Raw genomic sequence first — 25,758 nt, 5'->3', positions numbered from 1 at the left:
TGCTCCATGCCATTGTCATCACAATGGAACATGAAATATGTCATCACAATGCTCCCTGACACCAGTCTTCACAATACTCCATGACATTGTCATCACAGTGTGCCATGCCCAATGTCAACACAATTATCCATGAAACTTGTCAAACCAATGCTCCATGCCACTGTCATCACAATGCTCCATGACCTTTGTCATCACAATTCTCAGTACACTTGTCATCACAATGCTCCCTGACTCTTTTCGTCAGAATGCTCCTTGAACACTGTCTCGAAAAGGCTCCATGCATTTTTCATCACAATGCCCCATGCCGTTTTCATCACAATGCTCCATGCCATTGTCATCAAAATACTCCACTAGATTGTCATCAGAATGCTCCATGACCTTTGTCATCACAATTCTCCATGCACTTGTCAGCACAATGCTCCCTGACCCTTGTCATCACAATGCTCCAAGCCATTGTCATCACAATGCTCCATTACATTTGTCATCAGAATCCTCCATGATACTTCACATCACAATGCTCCATGCCATTGTCATCACAATGGGCCATTACATATGTCATCACAATGCTCCCTGACACCAGTCTTCACAATAATGCATGACCTGGTCTTCACAATGCTCCATGCCCTTGTCATCACAATGTGCCATTCCAACTCTCATTGTAATAATCCATGAAACTTTTTAGACAAATGCTCCATGCCCTTGTTATCACTATGCTCCATGCCCTTGTTATCACAATTCACCATGACCCATGTCATCACAGTGCTCCGTGAGTCCAGTCATCACCATGCTTCATGACCTTTGTCATCACAATGGTCCATGCCCTCGTCATCAACAGTCTCTGTGACCTTTTTAACCTCAAAGCTCCATGAAATATTCATCACAATACTCTTTGACCCTTGTCATCACAATACTCTATGCCTTTCTCAGCACAGTACTCCATAACCATTGTCATCACAATGCTCCATGCGCTTGTCAGCACAATGCTCCATGACACATGTCATCACAGTTCTCCATGCCCTTGTCTTCACAATGCTCCATGACCCCAGTTCTCACAATGCTCCGTGACTCCAGTCATCACAAGGCGTCATGACCTGTGTCATCACAATTATCCATGCCCTCATCATCACAAGGCTCTGTGAACTTTGTCACCACAATGCTCCATGAACTTTTAATCACAATGCTCCGTGACACTTGTTATCACAATGCTCCGTCCCCTTGTCAACTCAATGCTCCATGTCCCTTGTCATCACGACACTACATGAACATTTTCATCCCAATGCTCCATGCCACTTTTCATCTCAATGATCCATGAAACCTGTCATCACATTGCACCATGCCCATCATCATAATGTTTCATGCTATTGTCATCAAAATGAAATCAAAATGCTCCATGACCTCTCTCATAACAATGCTCCAAACCCTTGTGATCACAATATTCCATAACTCTTGTCATCACAATGAACCATGACTTTCGTTATCACAATTATCCATGGTCTTCTCATCACAATGCTCCATGCCCTTGTCATCACAATGAACCATTCAAAATGTCATCACAATAATCCATGAAACTTATTAGAACAATGCTCCATGGCCTTGTCATCACAATGCTCCATGCCCTTGTTATCACAATGCGCCATGACCACTGTCATCACAATGCTCCGTGACTCCATGCATCACAATGCTTCATGAACTTTGTCATCACAATGGTCCATGCCCTCTTCATCTACGGTCTCTGTGACCTTTTTAACCACAATGCTCCATGAACTTTTCATCACAATGCTCTTTGAACCTTGTCGTCACAATTCTCCATGCGCTTTTCAGCACAATGCTCCATGACACATGTCATCACAGTGCACCATTAGCTTGTCATCACAATGCTCCATAAAACTTGTCATCACAATGCTCCATGCAATTATCATCAAAATGCTCTCTCAACACTGATATCACAAAGTTACATCACAATTTGTCACAATACTCCCTCACACAGGGCATCGCAATATTCCATGACTCCTGTCTTCACCATGCTACATGCATTTTCATCACAATGTTCGATGACCCCTGACATCACAATGTTCCATCACCCCTGTCATCAAAATGCTCCATGACACTTTTCATCAAATTGCTCCATGACCCTGTCATCAAAATGCTCCAGGCCCTTGTCATCACAATGCACAACACACTTGTCATCAAAATGCTCCATGACATTTGTCATCACAAAGATCCATGACACTTGGCATCACAATGCTCCATGTCATTGTCATCACGATGCTCCATAAACGCTCTCATCACATTGCTCCATGCCCTTGTCATTACAAAGCTCCATGACACATGTCATCAGAATGTTCCATGGCCTTCTCATCACAATGCACCACGCCCTTGCCATCAAAATGCTCCATTACACCTGTCAAAAAAATGCTCCATGACACCTGCGATCACGATGTTCCATGGTCTTCTCATCACAAGGCTCCATGACCGTTCTCATCACAATGCTCCAAGACCCCTGTAATCAAAATGCTCCATGCCCCTTTTCATCTCAATGATCCATGAACCCTGTCATCAAAATGCACCATGCCCATCATCATAATGCTTCATGCTATTGTCATTAAAATGAAATCAAAATGCTCCATGACCTCTGTCATAACAATGCTCCAAATCCTTGTGATCACAATATTTCATAACTCTTGTCATCACAATGCCCCATGACTCTCGTTATCACAATTATCCATGGTCTTCTCATCACAATGCTCCATGACCTTTGTCATCACAATGCTCAATACACTTGTCATCAAAATGCTCCCTGACACTTATTGTCTGTATGATCCTTGAAACCTGTCATTACAAGGCTCCATGCCATTTTCATCACAATGATCCATGTCCTTTTCATCACAATGTTCCAAGACCCCTGTAATCACAATGCTCCATGCCCTTGTCATCATAAAGCTCAAAGACGTATGTCATTAGAATGCTCCTTGGCCTTCACCTCACAATGCTCCATGCCCATGTCATCACAAAGTTCCAAGACCCCTGTAATCACAATGGTCCATGTCCCTTTTCTTCAGTATGCTCCATGAGATTTGTCATCATAAGGCTCCATGGTATTCTCATCACAATGCTCCAGGAACTTGTCATCACAATGCTACATGACTTGTCATAAAAATTCTCAATGGCCCTTTTCATCATAATGCTCCCAGCCCTAGTCATCACAATGCTTCATTATGTTTGTCATCACAATCCTACATTACTTTTGGCATCACAATGCTCCCTGTCATTGTCATCGCAATGGACCATGACATATGTCATCACAATGCTCCCTGACACCTTTCTTTAAAATACACCATGAACTTCTCATCACAATTCTCCAGGCCCCTATCATCACAATGCTCCATGCCCTTGTCATCACAATGCTCCATGACCCCTGTCATCACATTGCTCCGTGACTCCAGTCATCACAATGCTTCATAACATTTGTCATCACAAAGGTCCATGCCCGCATCATCACAAGAATCTGTGACGACCGTTGTAACCACAGTGCTCCATGAACTTTTCATCACAATGGTCCGTTACCCTTGGCATCACAATGCTCCATGCCTTTGTCAGAAAAATGCTCCATGACCCTTGTCATCACAATGTGCCACGCGCTTTTCATCACAACGGTCCACAAATTTGTCATCACAATGCTCCATAAACATTGAAAACACAATGGTGCTTTCCCTTCTCATCACAATGCTCCATTAACCCATCATAACAATGATCCATGACCTCTGCCATCACAATGTTCCACGGCATTGTCATCACAAGTCTCCAAGACACTTGTCATCACAGTGCTCCAAGACCCCTGTAATCACAATGCTCCATGCCCTTGTCATCACAACGCTCCATGCCACATGTCATCAGAATGTTCCATGTCCTTCTCATCAAAATGATCCATGCCTTGTCATCACAGTGCTCCAAGACCCCTGTAATCACAATGCTCCATGCCCCTTTTCATCAGTATGCTCCATGAGGTTTGTCATCACAAGGCTCCATGGTTTTCTCATCACAATGCTCTAGGACCTTGTCATCACAATGCTTCACGACCTTGTCATGAAAATTCTCAATGGCCCTTGTCATCATAATGCTCCAATCCCTAGTCATCACAATGCTCCATTATATTTTTCATCACAAACCTCCATTACATTTGTCATCACAATGCTCCCTGCCAATGTCATCACAATGGACCATGACATATGTCATCACAATGCTCCCTGACACAGGTCTTCACAATATCCCATGACCTTCTCATCACAATGCTCCATGCCCTTGTCATCACAATGCTCCATGACCACTGTCATCACAATGTTCCGTGACTCCAGGCATCACAATGCTTCATAACATTTGTCATCACAGTGGTCGATGCCCGCATCATCATAAGGCTCTGTGACCTTTGTAACCACAATGCTCCATGAACATTTCATCACAATGCTCCGTGACCCTTGTCATCACAATGCTCCATCCCTTTGTAAGAAAAATTCTCTATGACCCTTGCATGACCCTTGTCATCCCAACGGTCCACAAATTATTCATCGCAATGCTCCATAAACCTTGTAATCACAATGTTCCAAGCCCTTCTCATCACAATGCTCCATTACCCCTCTCATAACAATGCTCCATGACACCGGCGATCACAAAGTTCCACGGCCTTATCATCACAAGTCTCCATGACACTTGTCATCACAATGATCCATGCCCTTGTCATCCCAATGCTCCATGACACCTGTATTCACAATGCTCCGTGATGCTTGTCATCACAGTGCTCCATGACACCAGTCATCACAATGCTCCATGCCTTTGTCAGCAAAATGCTACATGACCTTGTCATTACAATGCTCTATGCGCTTTTCATCACAATACTCCATTACTATTGTCATCACAATCCTCCATGAACCTTGGGATCAGATTGCTTCATGCTCTTGTCATCACAATGCTCCATGCTCCTGAAATCAAAATGATCTATGACCTCTGTCATCACAATGCTCCAAACCCTTTTCAATAACCTTTGTCATCACAACGCTCCATGATGCCTGTCATCACAATACTCCATGCCCTTTTCATCAAAATGTTCCTTGAACTTTGTCATCACAATTCTTAATACACTTGTCATTACAATGCTCCCTGACACTTGTCGTCAGAAGGCTCCTTGAACACTGTCACAAAAAGGCTCCAAGACTTTTGCATCACAATGTCCCAAGCCATTTTCATCACAATGCTCCATGCCATTGTCATCAAAATACTCCACAAGCTTGTCATCAGAATGCTCCATGACCGTTGTCATCACAATTCTCCATGCACTTGTCAGCACAATGCTCCCTGACCCTTGTCATCACAATGCTCCAAGCCATTGTCATCGCAATTCTCCATTACCTTTGTCATCAGAATCCTCCATGACACTTGGCATCACAATGCTCCATGCCATTGTCATCACAATGGGCCATTACATATGTCATCACAATGCTCCCTGACACCTGCCTTCACAATACTGCATGACTTGGTCATCACAATGCTCCATGCCATTGCCATCACAATGCGCCATTCCAAGTGTCATCGCAATAATCCATGAAACTTATTAGACCAATGCTTCATGCCCTTTCATCACAATGCTCTATGAACCCTGTCATCACAATGCTACGTGGCTCCAGTCATCACAATTCTTCATGACCTTTGTCATCACAATGGTCCATGCCCTCGTCACCAACTGTCTCTGTGATCTTTTTAACCACAATGCTCCATGAACTTTTCAGCACAATGCTCTTTGACCCTTGTCATCACAATGCTCTATGCCTTTCTCAGCACAATGCTCCATGACCCTTGTCATCAGAATGCTCCATGTGCTTGTCAGCACAATGCTCCATGACACATGTCATCAAGATGCACCATGCGCTTGTCATCACAATGCGCCATTCCAAATGTCATCGCAATAATCCATGAAACTTATTAGACCAATGCTGCATGCCCTTGTCATCACAATGCTCCATGCCCTTGTTATCACAATGCTTCATGATCACTGTCATCACAATGCTCCGTGACTCCAGTCATCACAATGCTTCATGAACTTTGTCATCACAATGGTCCATGCCCTCGTCATCAACAGTCTCTGTGACATTTTTAACCACAATGCTCCATGAACATTTCATCACAATGCTCTTTGACCCTTGTCATCACAATGCTCCATGCTCTTTTCAGCACAATCCTCCATGACACATGTCATCACAATGCACCATTAGCTTGTCATCACAGTGCTCCAAAATCTTGTCATCACAATGCTCCATAAAACTTGTCATCACAGTGCTCCATGCAATTATCATCAAAATGCTCTCTCAACACTGATATCACAATGTTACATCACAATTGGTCACAATACTCCCTCACACCTTGCATCGCAATGTTCCATGACTCCTGTCTTCACCATGCTACATGCATTTACATCACAATGTTCCATGACCCCTGACATCACAATGTTCCATGACCCCTGTCATCAAATTGCTCCATGACGCTTTTCATCAAATTGCTCCATGACCCTGTCATCAAAATGCTCCCTGCCCTTCTCATCACAGTGCACAACACACTTGTCATCAAAATGCTCCATGACATTTGTCATCACAAAGATCCATGGCACTTGGCATCACAATGCTCCATGTCATTGTCATCACGATGCTCCATGAACACTCTCATCACATTGCTCCATGCCCTTGTCATTACAAAGCTCCATGACACATGTCATCAGAATGCTCGATGATCTTCTACTCACAATGCACCACGCCCTTGCCATTACAATGCTCCATTACACCTGTCATAAAAATGCCCCATGACACCTGCCATCACGATGTTCCATGGTCTTGTCATCACAAGGCTCCATGACCGTTCTCATCACAATGCTCCAAGACCCCTGTAATCACAATGCTCCATGACCCTTTTCATCTCAATGATCCATGAACCCTGTCATCACATTGCACCATGCCCATCATCATAATGCTTCATGCTATTGTCATCAAAATGAAATCAAAATGCTCCATGACCTCTGTCAAAACAATGCTCTAAACCCCTGTGATCACAATATTCCATAACTCTTGTCATCACAATGCCCCATGACTCTCGTTATCACAATTATCCATGGTCTTCTCATCACAATGCTCCATGCCCTTGTCATCACAAAGCGCCATTCCAAATGTCATCGCAATAATCCATGAAACTTATTAGACCAATGCTCCATGCCCTTGTCATCACAATGCTCCATGCCCTTGTTATCACAATGCCCCATGACCACTGTCATCACAATGCTCCGTGACTCCAGGCATCACAATGCTTCATGAACTTTGTCATCACAATGGTCCATGCCCTCTTCATCAACGGTCTCTGTGACCATTTTAAACAGAATGCTCCATGAACTTTTCATCACAATGCACTTTGACCATTGTCATCACAATTCTCCATGCGCTTTTCAGCACAATGCTCCATGACACATGTCATCACAATGCTCCATTAGCTTGTCCTCACAGTGCTCAAAATCTTGTCATCACAATGCTCCATAAACCTTGTCATCACAATGCTCCATGCAATTATCATCAAAATGCTCTCTCAACACTGATATCACAATGTTACATCACAGTTCGTCACAATACTCCCTCACCCCTGGCATCGCAATATTCCATGACTCCTGTCTTCCCCATGCTACATGCATTTTCATCACAATGTTCGATGACCCCTGACATCACAATGTTCCATCACCCCTCTCATCAAAATGCTCCATGACGCTTTTCATCAAATTGCTCCACGACCCTGTCATCAAAATGCTCCAGGCCCTTGTCATCACAATGCACAACATCCTTGTCATCAAAATGCTCCAAGACATTTGTCATCACAAAGATCCATGACACTTGGCATCACAATGCTCCATGTCATTGTCATCACGATGCTCCATGAACGCTCTCATCACATTGCTCCATGCCCTTGTCATTACAGAGCTCCATGACACATGTCATCAGGATGTTCCACGGCCTTCTCATCACAATGCACCACGCCCTTGCCATCACAATGCTCCATTACACCTGTCAAAAAAAATGTTCCATAACACCTGCCATCACGATGTTCCATAGTCTTGTCATCACAAGGCTCCATGACCGTTCTCATCACAATGCTCCAAGACCACTGTAATCACAATGCTCCATGTCCCTTTTCATCTCAATGATCCATGAACCCTGTCATCACAATGCACCATGCCCATCATCATAACGCTTCATGCTATTGTCATCAAAATGAAATCAAAATGCTCCATGACCTCTGTCATAACAATGCTCCAAATCCTTGTGATCACAATATTTCATAACTCTTGTCATCACAATGCCCCATGACTCTCGTTATGCCAATTATCCATAGTCTTCTCATCACCATGCTCCATGACCTTTGTCATCACAATGCTCAATACACTTGTCATCAAAATGCTCCCTGACACTAATTGTCTGTATGATCCTTGAAACCTGTCATTACAAGGCTCCATGCCATTTTCATCACAATGATCCATGTCCTTTTCATCACAATGTTCCAAGACCCCTGTACTCAAAATGCTCCATTCCCTTGTCCTCAAAAAGCTCAATGACATATGTCATTAGAATGCTCCTTGGCCTTCACCTCACAATGCTCCATGCCCATGTCATCACAAAGTTCCAAGACCCCTGTAATCACAATGGTCCATGTCCCTTTTCATCAGTATGCTCCATGAGGTTTGTCATCACAAGGCTCCATGGTTTTCTCATCACAATGCTCCAGGACCTTGAAATCACAATGCTTCACGACCTTGTCATGAAAATTCTCAATGGCCCTTGTCATCATAATGCTCCAATCCCTAGTCATCACAATGCTCCATTATATTTGTCCTCACAATCCTCCATTACGTTTGTCATCACAATGCTCCCTGCCATTGTCATCACAATGGACCATGACATATGTCATCACAATGCTCCCTGACATGTCTTCACAATATTCCATGACCTTCTCATTACAATGCGCCATGCCCTTGTCATCACAATGCTCCATGACTCCTGTCATCACAATGTTCCGTGACTCCAGGCATCACAATGATTCATAACATTTGTCATCACTGTGGTCGATGCCCACGTCATCATAAGGCTCTGTGACCTTTCTAACCACAATGCTCCATGAATATTTCATCACAATGCTCCGTGACCCTTGTCTTCACAATGCTCCATGCCTTTTAAGAAAAATTCTCTGACCATTGCATGACCCTTGTCATCCCAACGGTCCACAAATTATTCATCGCAATGCTCCATAAACTTTGTAATAACAATGTTCCATGCCCTTCTCATCACAGTGCTCCATTACACCTCTCATAACAATGCTCCATGACACCCGCCTTCACAATGTTCCAAGGCCTTATCATCACAATTCTCCATGACACTTGTCATCACAGTGCTCCAAGACCACTGTAATCACAATGTTCCATGCCCCTTTTCATCTCAGTGCTCCATGAACCCTGTCATGACAATGCATCACGCCCATCATCATAATGCTTCCGGCTATTTTCACCACTATGTAATCAAAATTCTCCATAACCTCTGTCATCACAATGCTCCATGACCCCTGTCTTCACAATACTCCATGAACATTTTCATCCCAATGCTCCAAGACCCTTGTCATCAGAATGATCCATGCCCTTGTCATCCCAATGCTCCATGACCCATGTATTCACAATGCTACGTGATGCTTGTCATCACAGTGCTCCATGACACCTGTCATCACAATGTCCCATGCCTTTGTCAGCAAAATGCTACATGACCTTGTCTTTACAATGCTCTATGCGCTTTTCATCACAATACTCCATTACTATTGTCATCACAATCCTGCATGAACTTTGGGATCACATTGCTTCATGCTCTTGTCATCACAATGCTCCATGCTCCTGAAATCAAAATGATCCATGACCTATGTCATCACAATGCTCCAAACTCTTGTGATCACAAAGTTCAATAACCTTTCTCATCACAACGCTCCATGATGCCTGTCATCACAATACTCCATGTCCTTTTCATGAAAATGCTCCATGAACTTTGTCATCACAATTCTCAATACACTTGTCATTACAATGCTCCCTGACACTTGTCGTCAGAATGCTCCTTGAACACTGTCACGAAGAGGCTCCATGCCTTTTTCATCACAATGTCCCATGCCATTTTCATCACAATGCTCCATGCCATTGTCATCACAATGCTCCATTACCTTTGTCATCAGAATCCTCCATGACACTTGGCATCACAATGCTCCATGCCATTGTCATCACAATGGGCCATTACATATGACATCACAATGCTCCGTGACACCTGTCTTCACAATACTGCATGACCTGGTTTTCACAATGCTCCAAGCCATTGCCATCACAATGCGCCATTCCAACTGTCATCACAATAATCCACGAAAATTATTAGAACAATGCTTCATGCCCTTTCATCACAATGTTCTAAGATCCGTATCCTCACAATGCTACGTGACTCCAGTCATCACATATCTTCATGACCTTTGTCATCACTATGGTCCATGCGCTCGTCATCAACAGTCTCTGTGAACTTTTTAACCACAATGCTCCATGAACTTTTCAGCACAATTCCCTTTGACCCTTGTCATCACAATGCTCTATGCCTTTCTCAGCACAGTGCTCCATGACCCTTGTCATCACAATGCTAAATGCACTTGTCAGCACAATGCTCTATGACACATGTCATCAAGATGCACCATGCGCCTGTCATTACAGTGCTCCACAATCTTGTCATCACAATGCTCCATAAACCTTGTCATCACAATGCTCCATGCATTTCTCATCAAAATGCTCTCTCACCACTGATATCACAGTGTTACATCACTGTTCGTCACAATAATCCCTCACCCCTGTCATCATAATGTTCCATGACTCCTGTCATCACAATGGTACATGCACTTATCATCACAATGTTCGATGACCCCTGACATCACAATGTTCCATAACAACTGTCATCAAAATGCTCCATGACACTTTTCATCAAAATGCTACATGACACCTGATATCACAGTGTTCCATAACACCTCTCATCAAAATGTTCCCTGACACTACTCATCAAATTGCTCCATGACCCTGTCATCATAATGCTCCCTGCCCTTCTCATCACAATGCACAACGCCCTTGTCATCAAAATGCTCCATGACCTTGTCATCACCAAGATCCATGAACCTTGGCATCACAATGCTCCATGGCCTTCTCATCACAATGCTCCATGCCCTTGTCATCACAATGCTCCATTACCCATGTCAAAATAATGCTCCATGACCACTGCCATCACGATGTTCCTTGGCCTTTTCATCACAAGGCTCCATGACCCTTCTCATCACATGCTCCAAGACAACTGTAATCACAATGCTCCATGCCCCTTTTCATCTCAATGATCCATGAACCCTGTCATCACAATGCAACATTCCCATCATCATGATGCTTCATGCAATTGTCATCACAAAGAAATCAAAATGCTCCATGAACTCTGTCATAACAATATTCCAAACCCTTGTGATCACAATATTCCATAACACTTGTCATCACAATGCCCCATGACACTCGTCATCACAATTATCCATGGTCTGCTCATCACAATCCTCCATGACCTTTGCCATCACAATGCTCAATACACTTGTCATCAAAATGCTCCCTGTCACTTGCTGTCTGTATGCTCCTTGAACCCTGTCATGACAAGGCTCCATGCCTTTTTCATCACAATGATCCATGCCTTTTTCATCACAATGCTCCAATATCCCTGTAATCACAATGCTCCATGCCCTTGTCATCACAATGTTCTATGACGCATATCATTAGAATGCTCCTTGGACTTCTCCTCACAATGCTCCATGACCTTGTCATCACAATGTTCCAAGACCCCTGTAAGCACAGTGGTCCCTTCCCCTTTTCATCAGTATGCTCCATGAGATTTGTCATCACAAGGCTCCATGGTTTTCTTATCACAATGCTCCAGGACATTGTCATCACAATGATTCATGACCTTGTTATGAAAATTTTCAATGGCCCTTCACATCATAATGCTCCAAGCCCTAGTCATCACAATGCTCCATTATATTTGTCCTCACAATCCTCCATTACATTTGGCATCACAATGCTCCCTGCCATTGTCATCGCAATGGACCATGACATATGTCATCACAATGCTCCCTGACACCTTTCTTCAAAATACTCCATGAACTTCTCATCAAAATGCTCCATGACCTTTGCCATCACAATGCTCAATACACTTGTCATCAAAATGCTCCCTGTCCCTTGCTGTCTGTATGCTCCTTGAACCCTGTCATGACAAGGCTCCACGCCTTTTTCATCACAATGATCCATGCCTTTATCATCACAATGCTCCAATATCCCTGTAATCACAATGCTCCATGCCCTTGTCATCACAATGTTCTATGACGCATATCATTAGAATGCTCCTGGGACTTTTCCTCACAATGCTCCATGACCTTGTCATCACAATGTTCCAAGACCCCTGTAACCACAGTGGTCCCTTCCCCTCTTCATCAGTATGCTCCATGAGATTTGTCATCACAAGGCTCCATGGTTTTCTTATCACAATGCTCCAGGACATTGTCATCACAATGATTCATGACCTTGTTATGAAAATTTTCAATGGCCCTTCACATCATAATGCTCCAAGCCCTAGTCATCACAATGCTCCATTATATTTGTCCTCACAATCCTCCATTACATTTGGCATCACAATGCTCCCTGCCATTGTCATCGCAATGGACCATGACATATGTCATCACAATGCTCCCTGACACCTTTCTTCAAAATACACCATGAACTTCTCATCAAAATGCTCCATGGCCTTGTCATCACAATGCTCCATGACCCTGTCATCACAATGTTCCGTGACTCCGGTCATCACAATGCTTCATAACATTTGTCATCACAATGGTCCATGCCCGTGTCATCACAAGGCTCCGTGACCTTTGTAACCACAATGCTCCACGAACTTTTCATCACAATGCTCCGTGACCCTTTTCATCACAATGTTACATGCCTTTGTCAGAAAAATGCTCCATGACCCTTTTCATCACAAAGTGCCACGCACTTTTCATCACAACGGTCCATAAATTTGTCATCGCAATGCTCCATAAACCTTGTAATCACAATGATCCTTGCCCTTCTCATCACAATGCTCCATTACCCCTCTCTTAACAATGCTCCATAACACCGGCCATCACAATGTTCCACGGCCTTGTCATAACAAGACTCCTTGACTCTTATCATCACAATGCTCAAATACCCCTGTAATCACAATACTCCATGCCGTTGTCATCACAAAGCTCCATGACACATGTCACCAGAATGTTCCATGGCCTTCTCATCACAATGCTCCATGCCCTTGTCATCACAGTGCTTCACGACATTGTCATGAAAATTCTCAATGGCCCTTGTCATCATAATGCACCAAGCCCTAGTCATCAGAATGCTCCATTATATTTGTCATCACAATCCTCCATTTCATTTGTCATCTCAAAGCTCCATGCCCTTGTCCTTGCAAGGGACCATGATATATGTCATCAAAATGCTCCCTGACACCTGTCTTCACAATACTCCATGACCTTCACATCCCACTGATCCATGCCCTTGTTACCACAATGCACCAGGTCCACTGTCATCACAATAATCTATGAAACTAGTCAGACCAATGCTACATGCCCCTGTAATCACAATGCTCCATGCCCCTTTGCATCTCAATGTTCCATGAACCCTGTCATCAAAATGCACCATGCCCATCATCATAATGCTTCATGCTGTTGTCATCACAATGAAATCAAAATGCTCCATGAACTCTGTCATAACAATGCTCCAAACCCTTGTGATCACAATATTCCATAACACTTGTCATCAAAATGCCACATGACACACGTCATCACAATTATCCATGGTCGTCTCATCAAAATGCTCCATGAACTTTGTCATCACAATGAACAATACACATGTCATCAAAATGCCCCATGACACTTGTTGTCTGTGTGCTCCTTGAAACCTCTCATGACAAGGCTCCATGCTTTTTTCATCACAATGATCCATGTCCTTTTCTTCACAATGCTCCAAGACCCCTGTAATCACAATGCTCCATGACCTTGTCATCACAAAGCTCTATGACGCATATCATTAGAATGTTCCTTAAACTTCTACTCACAGTGTTCCATGCCCTTGTTATCACAATGTTCCAAGAACCCTGTAATCACAGTGGTCCACGCCCCTTTTCATCAGTATGCTCCATGAGATTTGTCATCACAAGGCTCCATGGTTTTCTTATCACAATGCTCCACGACCTTGTCATCACAATGCTGCATGACTTTTTCATGAAAATTCTCAATGGCCCTTCTCATCATAATGCTCCAAGCCCTAGTCATCACAATGCTCCTTTATATTTTTCATCACAATCCTCCATTACATTTGGCATCACAATGCTCCCTGCCATTGTCATCACAATGGACTATGACATATGTCATCACAATGCTCCATGACACCTTTCTTCAAAATACTCCATGAACTTCTCATCACAATGCTCCATGCCCCTGTCATCACAATGCTCCATGCCGTTGTCATCACAATTCTCCATGACCCCTGTCGTCACAATGCTCCGTGACTCCAGTCATCACAATGCTTCACTAAATTTGTCATCACAATGTTCCATGCCCGCGTCATCACAAGGCTCTGTGACCTTTGTAACCACAATGCTCCATGAACTTTTCGTCACAGTGTTCCGTGACACTTGTCATCACAATGCTCCATGCCTTTGTCATAAGAATGCTCCATGACCCTCGTCATCACAATGTGCCACACACTTTTCATCAAAACGGTCCGCAAATTTGTCATTTCAATGCTCCATAAACCTTGTAATCACAATGCTCCTTGCACTTCTCATCACAATGCTCCATTACCACTCTCATAACAATGCTCCATGAACCATGCCATCACGATGTTTCTGGGGCTTGTCATCACAAGGCTCCATGACACTTCTCATCACAATGCTCCAAGAACCCTGTAATCACAATGCTCCATGCCCTTTTTCATCTCAATGTTCCATGAACCCTGTCATCACAATGCACCATGCCCATCATCATAGTGTTTCATGCTATTGTCATCACAATGAAATCAAAATGCTCCATGAACTCTGTCATAACAATGCTGCAAACCCTTGTGATCACAATATTCCATAACACTTGTCAGCACGATGCCCATTGACAATCGTCATGACAATTATCCATGGTCTTCTCATCAAAATGCTCCATGACCTTTGTCATCACGGTGCTCAATACACTTGACATCAAAATGCTCCCTCACCCTTGTTGTCTGTATGCTCCTTGAACCCTGTCATGACAAGTCTCCATGCCTTTCTCATCACAATGATCCATGCCCTTTTCATCACAATGCTCCAAGACCCCTGTAATCACAATGCTCCATGTCCTTGTCATCACAAAGCTCAATGACGCATGTCATTAGAATGTTCCTTGGCCTTCTCCTGATATTGATCCATGCCCTTGTCATCACAATGTTCCCAGACCCCGGTAATCACAGTGGTCCATGCCCCTTTTCTTCAGTATGCTCCATGAGATTTGTCCTCACAGGGCTCCATGGTTTCCTTATCACAATGCTCCAGGAACTTGTCATCACAATGCTTCACGACATTGTCATGAAAATTCTCAATGGCTCTTTTCATCATAATGGTCCAAGCCCTAGTTATCACAATGCTCCATTATATTTGTCATCCCAATCCTCCATTACATTGGGCATCACAATACTCCCTGCCATTGTCATCGCAATGGACTATGACATATGTCATCACAATGCTCCCTGACACCTTTCTTCAAAATACTCCATGAACATCTCATCACAATGCTCCATGCCCTTGTCATCCCAATGCTCCATGCCCTTGTCATCCCAATGCTCCATGAACACTTTCATCACAATGCTCCGTGACTCCATTCATCACAATGCTTCATAACATTGGTCATCACAGTGGTACATGCCCGTGTCATCACAAGGCTCTGTGACCTTTGTAACCACAATGCTCCATGAACTTTTCATCACAATGCTCCGTGACCCTTGTCATCACAATGCTCCATGCCTTTGTCAGAAAAATGCTCCATGACACTTGTCATCAAAATGTGCCACACGCTTTTTATCACAACGGTCCACAAATTTGTAATCACAATGCTCCATAAACATTGAAAACACAATGATCCTTTCCCTTCTCATCACAATGCACCATTAACCCATCATAGCAATGATCCATGACCCCAGCCATCACAATGTTCCACGGCATTGTCATCACAAGGCTCCAAGACACTTGTCATCACAATGCTCCAAGACCCCTGTAATCACAATGCTCCATGCCCTTGTCATCACAAAGCTCCATGACACATGTCATCAGAATGTTCCATGGCCTTCTCATCAAACTGCTCCATGCCTTGTCATCACAGTGCTCCAAGACCCCTGTAATCACAATGTTCAATGCCCATTTTCATCAGTATGCTCCATGAGATTTGTCATCACAAGGCTCCATGGATTTCTCATCACAATGCTCCAGGACATTGTCCTCACAATGCTTCACGACCTTGTCATGAAAATTATCAATGGCCCTTGTCATCATAATGCTCCAATCCCTAGTCATCACAATGCTCCATTATATTTGTCATCACAATCCTCCATTACGTTTGTAATCACAATGCTCCCTGCCATTGTCATCACAATGGACCATGACATATGTCATCACAATCCTCCCTGACACGATTTCACAATATTCCATGACCTTCTCATCACAATGCTCCATGCCCTTGTCATCACAATGCTCCATGACCCCTGTCATCACAATGTTCCATGACTCCAGGCATCACAATGATTCATAACATTTGTCATCACAGTGGTTGATGCCCGCGTCATCATAAGGCTCTGTGACCTTTGTAACCACAATGCTCCATGAACATTTCATCACAATGCTCCGTGACCCTTGTCATCACAATGCTCCATGCCTTTGTAAGAAAAATTCTCTGACCCGTGCATGACCCTTGTCATCCCAACGGTCCACAAATTATTCATCGTCATGCTCCATAAACCTTGTAATCACAATGTTCCATGCCCTTCTCATCACAGTGCTCCATTACCCCTCTCATAACAATGCTCCATGACACCCGCCATCACAATGTTCCACGGCCTTATCATCACAAGGCTCCATGACACTTGTCATCACAATGCTCCAAGACCCCTGTAATCACAATGCTCCATGCCCTTGTCATCACAAAGCTCCATGACACATGTCTCCAGAATGTCCCATGGCCTTCTCATCAAAAGGCTCCATGCCCTTGTCATCACAATGCTCCAAGACCCCTGTAATCACAATGCGCCATGCCCCTTTTAATCTCAATGCTCCATGAACCCTGTCATCAAAATGAATCATGCCCATCATCATAATGCTTCCAGCTATTGTCAGCACAATTAAATCAAAATTCTCCATGACCTCTCTCATCACAATGCTCCATGACTCCTGTCATCACAATACTCCATGAAAATTTTCAGCCCAGTTCTCCATGACGCTTGTCATCACAATGATCCATGAACATATCATCCCAATGCTCCATGACCCCTGTATTCACAATGATCCGTGACGCTTGTCATCACAGTGCTCCATGACACCTATCATCACAATGCTCCATGCCTTTGCCAACAAAATGCCTCATGACCTTGTCATTACAATGCTCTATGTGCTTGTCATCACGACACTGCATTTCCATTGTCATCACAATCCTCCAAGAATCTTGGGATCACATTGCTTCATGCACTTGTCATCACAATGCTCCCTGCTCTTCTCATCAAAATGCACAACGCCCTTGTCATCAAAGTTCTCCATGACTTTGTCATCACAAAGATCCATAAACGGTCTCATCACATTGCTCCATGCCCTTTTCATCAAAAAGCTCCATGACACATATCATCAGAAAGTTCCATGGCCTTCTCATCACAATGCTACTTGCCCTTGCCATCACAATGTTCCATTACCCCGTCATCACAATGCTCCATAATCCCTGACATCACGATGTTCCAAAGCCTTTTCATCACAAGGCTCCATGACCTTTCTCATCACAATGCTCCAAGACCTCTAAAATCACAATACTCCATGTCCCTTTTCATCTCAATAAACCATGAACCCTCTCATCACAACGTACCATACCCATCATCATAATGCTTCATGCTATTGTCATCACAATGACATCAAAATTCTCCATGACCTCTGTCATAACCATGATCCAAACCCTTATGATCACAATATTCCATAACACTTGTCATCACAATGCCCCATGACGGCCGTCATCACAATTATCCATGGTCTTCTCATCACAATGCTCCATGACACATGTCATCACCATGCGCCATGCGCGTGTCTTCACAGCGCTCCACAAACTTGTCATCACAATGCTCCATAAACCTTGTCATCACAAAGCTCCATGCACTTCTCATCAAAATGCTCTCTCACCACTGATATCACAATGTTACATCACTATTCATCACAATACTCCCTCACCCCTGTCATCACAATGTTCCATGACTCCTGTCATCACAATGCTTCTTGCAATTATTATCACAGTGTTCGATGACCCCTGACATCACAATGTTCCATAACCCCTGTCATCAAAATGCTCCATGACCATTTTCATCAAATTGATCCATGACCCCTGACATCACAATGTTCCATAACCCCTGTCATCAAAATGTTCCATGACCCTGTGCATCAAATTGCTCCATGACCCTGTCATCACAATGCTCCCTGCCCTTCTCATCAGAATGCACATCACCCTTGTTATCAAAATGCTCCATGTCCTTTTCAACACAAAGATCCATGACCCTTGGCATCACAATGCTCCATGTCTTTGTCATCACAATGCTCCATGAAAGCTCTCATCACATTGCTCCATGCCCGTGTCATCACAAAGCTCCATGACGCATGTCATCAGAATGCTCCATCCCTTCTCCTCACAATGCTCCATGACCCCTGCCATTACGATGTCCCATGGACTTGTCATCACAAGGCTCCATGACCCTTCTCATCACAATGCTCCATGACTTTTGTCATCACAATGCTCAATACACTGGTCATCAAAATGCTCCCTGACACTTGTCGTCAGTATGCTCTTTGAACCCTGTCATGACAAGTCTCCATGACTTTTTCATCACAATGATCCTTGTCGTTTGCATGATAATGCTCCAGTACCACTGTAATCAAAATGCTCCATGCCCTTGTTATCACAAAGCTCCATGACTCATGTCATCAGAATGCTCCATGGCCTTCTCATCACAATGCTCCATGCCCTTGTCATCACAATGCTCCAAGACCCCTGTAATCACAGTGTTCCATGCCCCTTTTCATCCCAAGGATCCATGAACCCTCTCAACAAATTGCACCATGCCCATCATCAAAATGCTTCATGCTATTGTCATCACAATGAAATCAAAATGCTCCATGACCGCTGTCATATCAATGCTCCAAACCCATGTGATCCCAATATTCCATAAAACTTGTCCTCACAATGCCCCTGACACTCGTCATCACAATTATCCATGGTCTTCTTATCACAATGCTCCATGACCTTTGTCATCACAATGCTCAATACACTTGTCATCAAAATGCTCCCTGACACTTGTTGTCTCTATGCTCCTTGAACCCTGTCATGACAAGGCTCCATACCGTTTTCATCACAATGATCCATTCCATTTTCATGACAATGCTCCAAGACCCCTGTAATCACACTGCTCCATGCCCTTGTCATCACAAAGATCCATGACACATGTCATCAGAATTCTCAATGGCCTTCTCATCACAATGATCCATGACCTTGCCATCACAATGCTCCATTACCCCTGTCATTACAATGCTCCTTAACCCCTGCCATCACGATGTTCCATGGACTTGTCATAACAAGGCTCCATGACACTTCTTATCACAATGCTCCAAGACCCCTGTAATCACAGTGCTCCATGCCCCTTTTCATCAGTATGCTCCATGAGACTTGTCATTACGAGGCTCCTTGATTTTATCATCACAATGCTCCAGGAGCTTGTCATCACAGTGCTTCATGCCCTTGTTATAAAAATTCTCAATGGCCATTCTCATCATAATGCTGCAAGCCCTAGTCATCACAATGCTCCATTATATTTGTCATCACAATCCTCCATTACATTTGGCATCACGATGCTCCCTGCCAATGTCATCACAATGGACCATGACATATGTCATCACAGTGCTCCCTGACAGCTGTCTTCACAATACTCCATGAACTTCTCATCACAATGCTCCATGCCCTTGTCATCACAATGCACCATGCCCACTCTCATCACAATACTCTATGAAATTGGTCAGACCAAAATTTCATGCCCCTGTCGTCACAATGCTCCATGCCCTAGTCATCACAATGCTCCGTGACTCCAGTCATCACAATGCTGCATAACGTTTGCCATCACAATGGTCCATGCCCGCATCATCACAAGGCTCTGTGACATTTGGAACCACAATGCTCCATGAACTTTTCATCACAATGCTCCATGACCATTGTCATCACAATACTCCATGCCTTTGGCAGAAAAATATTCAATGTCCCTTGTCATCACAAGGTGCCGCGCGCTTTTCCTCACAACGGTCCACAAATTTTCATTGCAATGCTCCATAAACCTTGTAATCACAATGCTCCATGCATTTCTCATCAAAATGCTCTCTCACAAGAGATATCACAGTGTTACATCACTAGTCGTCACAATACTCCCTCACCCTGTAATCACAATATTCCATGACCCCAGTCATCACAATTGTACATCCCCTTATAATCACAATGTTCCATGACCCCTGACATCACAATGTTCCATAACCCCTGTCATCAAAATGCTCCATGATCCTTTTCATCCCAAAGCTCCATGACCCCTGACATCACAATGTTCTATAACCCCTGTCTTCAAAATGTTCCATTATACTTTTCATCAAATTCCTGCATAACCTTGTCACAAAAATACTCCCTGCCCTTCTCATCACAATGCACCACACCCTTGTCATCAAAATGCTCCATGACCTTTGTCATCACAAAGCTCCATGACCCTTGGCATCACAATGCTCCATGTCATTGTCATCACAAAGCTCCATGACACTTGTCATCACAATGCTCGATGCCCTTCTCATCACAATGCTCCATGTCCTTTTCATTACAAACCTCATTGACTCATGTATCACACTGTTCCGTGCCCTTGTCATCACAATGCTCCATGCCCACTCTCATCACAATAATCCATGAAACATTTCAGACCAATGCTCCTTGCCCTTCTCATCACAATGCTCCAAAACCCTTGTAATCACAATGCTCCATGCCCCTTTTCATCTCAATGCTCCATGAACCCTTTCAACACAATGCACCATGCCCATCATCATAATGCTTCAGGCTATTGTCATCACAATGAAATCAAAATGCTCGATGACCGCTATCATCACAATGCTCCAAACTCTTTTGATCACAATGTTCCATAACCCTTATCATCACAACACCCCATGACGCCCATCATCACAATTATCCATGATCTTCTCATCACTATGCTCCATAACCCTTGTCATCACAATGCTCTATACACTTGTCATCACAATGCTCCCAGACACTTGTCGTCAGTATGCTCCTTGAACCCTATCATGACAAGGCTCCATGCCCTTTTAATCAAAATTCTCCAAGACATCTGTAATCGCAGTGCTCCATGCACTTGTCATCACAAAGCTCCATGACGCATGTCATCAGAATACTCCATGGCCTCCTCACAATGCTCCATGCCCTTGTCATAACAATGTTCCAAGACTCCTGTAATCACAATGCCCCATGCCCCTTTTCATCAGAATGCTCCATGAGACTTGTCATCACAAGTCTCCATGGTCTTCTATTCACAATGCTAAATTTCCTTGTCATCACAATGTTCCATGACCCCTGTAATCACAATACTCCATGAATATTTTCAGCCCAGTGCTCCATGACCTTCTCATCACAATGCTCGATGACCAATATCATCACAATGCTCCATGACCACTGTCATCACAACACACCATGACCGCTGACAACACAGTGATATGGGACTCTGGTCATCACAATGCTCAATTCCCTACTCATCACAATGCTCCATGATCCCTGTCATCACTACACTACATGAATATTTTAAGCCCAATGCTCCATGACGCTTATCATCACAATGATCCATGCCCTTGTCATCCCAATGCTCCATGACCCCTGTATTCACAATGCTCAGTGACGCATGTCACCAAAGTGATCCATGACACCTGTCATCACAATGCTCCATGCCTTTGTCAGCAAAATGCTACATGACCTTGTCATTTCAATGTTCTATGCGCTTGTCATCACAAAACTGCATTTCCATTGTCATCACAATCCTCCATGAACCTTGGAATCATATTGCTTCATGCCATTGTCATCACAATGCTCCATGCTCCTTGAAATCAAAATGATCCATGACTCTGTCATCACAATGCTCCAAAATTTGTGATCAAAATGTTCCATAACACTTGTCATCACAATGCTCCCTGATTCTTGTCCTCAGAATGCTCCTTGAACCCTGTCACTAAAAGGCTCCATGCATTTTTCATCACAAAGCCCCATGCCATTTTCATCACAATGCTCCATGCCATTGTCATCAAAATAATCCACAATTTTGTCATCAAAATGCTCCATGACCCGTGTCATCACAATTCTCCATGCACTTGCCAGCACAATGCTCCCTGACCCTTTTCATCACAATGCTCCAATCCATTGTCATCACAATGCTCCATTACCTTTGTCATCAGAATCCTCCATGACAGTTGGCATCACAATGTTCCATGCCATTGTCATCACAATTGACCATTACATATGTCATCACAATGCTCCCTGACACCTGTCTTCACAATACAGCATGACGTGGTCTTCACAATTCTCCATGCCCTTGTCATCAAAATGCGCCATTCCAACTTACATTGCAATAATCCATGAAACTTATAAGACCAATGATCCATGCCCTTGTAATCACAATGCTCATGGCCTTGTTATCAAAATGCTCCGTTACTCCAGTCATCACAATTCTTCATGACCTTTGTCATCAAAATCTTCCATGCCCTCATCATCAACAGTCTCTGTGACATTTTTAACCTCAATGCTCCATGAAATTTTCATCACAATGCTCTTTGGCCCTTGTCATCAAAATGCTCTATGCTTTTCTCAGCACAATGCTCCATGACCGTTGTCATCACAATGCTCCATGCACTTGTCAGCCCAATGATCCATGACACGTCATCACAATGCACCATGCGCTTGTCATCACAGTGCTCCACAATCTTGTAATCACAATGCTCCATGCACTTCTCATCAATATGCTCTCTCACCACTGATATCACAATGTTACATCACTGTTCATCTCAATACTCCCTCACCCCTGGCCTCACAATGTTCCATGACTCCTGTCATCACAATGCTACATGCACTTATCATCACAGTGTTCGATGACCTATGACATCACAATGTTCCATAACCCCTGTCATCAAAATGATCCATGACGCTTTTCATCAAAATGCTCCATGTCCCCTGACATCACAATGCTCCATAGCCCTTGTCATTACAGTGCTCCATGACGCTCATCATCTCAATTATCCATGGTCTTCTCATCACAATGCTCCACGGTCTTGCCATCACAATGCTCCATGCCCTGGTCATCACAATTCTCCATGTCCCTTGTCATCATATTTCTCACGTCCTTGTCTTCACAATGCTCCATGACAGTTCTCTTCACAATGTTACATGTTTTTGCCATCAAAATTCTCCATGCACATATCATCGCAATGCCCCATGACCCCTGTCATACCAAGCTCCAGGCCTCTGTCATCACAATGCTTCACGACATTTTCATCAAAATTCTCAATGGTCGTTGTCATCAAATTCTCCATGACACTTGTCATCACAATTCTCCAGGCGCTGGTCATCACAATGCCCAATTACCTTTGTCATCACAATCCTCCAAAACACTTGGCATCACAATGCTCCATGCCATTGTCATCACAATCGAACATGAAATATGTCATCACAATGCTCCCTGACACCAGTCTTCACAATACTCCATGACATTTTCATCACAGTGTGCCATGCCCAATGTCAACACAATTATCCATGAAACTTGTCAAACCAATGCTCCATGCCACTGTCATCACAATGCTCCATGACCTTTGTCATCACAATTCTCAGTACACTTGTCATCACAATGCTCCCTGACTCTTTTCGTCAGAATGCTCCTTGAACACTGTCTCGAAAAGGCTCCATGCATTTTTCATCACAATGCCCCATGCCGTTTTCATCACAATGCTCCATGCCATTGTCATCAAAATACTCCACTAGCTTGTCATCAGAATGCTCCATGACCTTTGTCATCACAATTCTCCATGCACTTGTCAGCACAATGCTCCCTGACCCTTGTCATCACAATGCTCCAAGCCATTGTCATCACAATGCTCCATTACATTTGTCATCAGAATCCTCCATGATACTTCGCATCACAATGCTCCATGCCATTGTCATCACAATGGGCCATTACATATGTCATCACAATGCTCCCTGACACCAGTCTTCACAATAATGCATGACCTGGTCTTCACAATGCTCCATGCCCTTGTCATCACAATGTGCCATTCCAACTCTCATTGCAATAATCCATGAAACTTTTTAGACCAATGCTCCATGCCCTTGTCATCACTATGCTCCATGTCCTTGTTATCACAATTCACCATGACCCATGTCATCACAGTGCTCCGTGAGTCCAGTCATCACCATGCTTCATGACCTTTGTCATCACAATGGTCCATGCCCTCGTCATCAACAGTCTCTGTGACCTTTTTAACCTCAAAGCTCCATGAAATATTCATCACAATACTCTTTGACCCTTGTCATCACAATACTCTATGCCTTTCTCAGCACAATACTCCATGACCGTTGTCATCACAATGCTCCTTGCGCTTGTCAGCACAATGCTCCATGACACATGTCATCACAGTTCTCCATGCCCTTGTCTTCACAATGCTCCATGACCCCAGTTCTCACAATGCTCCGTGACTCCAGTCATCACAAGGCGTCATGACCTGTGTCATCACAATTATCCATGCCCTCATCATCACAAGGCTCTGTGAACTATGTCACCACAATGCTCCATGAACTTTTAATCACAATGCTCCGTGACACTTGTTATCACAATGCTCCGTCCCTTTCTCAAATCAATGCTCCATGTCCCTTGTCATCACGATACTCCATGAACATTTTCATCCCAATGCTCCATGCCACTTTTCATCTCAATGATCCATGAAACCTGTCATCACATTGCACCATGCCCATCATCATAATGCTTCATGCTATTGTCATCAAAATGAAATCAAAATGCTCCATGACCTCTGTCATAACAATGCTCCAAACCCTTGTGATCACAATATTCCATAACTCTTGTCATCACAATGCCCCATGACTCTCGTTATCACAATTATCCTTGGTCTTCTCATCACAATGCTCCATGCCCTTGTCATCACAATGAACCATTCAAAATGTCATCGCAATAATCCATGAAACTTATTAGAACAATGCTCCATGGCCTTGTCATCAAAATGCTCCATG

This window comes from Mesoplodon bidens (assembly GCF_964165515.1).
Source record: "Mesoplodon bidens genome assembly, contig: HAP1_SCAFFOLD_47, whole genome shotgun sequence".
Taxonomy (NCBI): domain Eukaryota; kingdom Metazoa; phylum Chordata; class Mammalia; order Artiodactyla; family Ziphiidae; genus Mesoplodon; species Mesoplodon bidens.
This window is presented reverse-complemented; position numbering follows the sequence as displayed.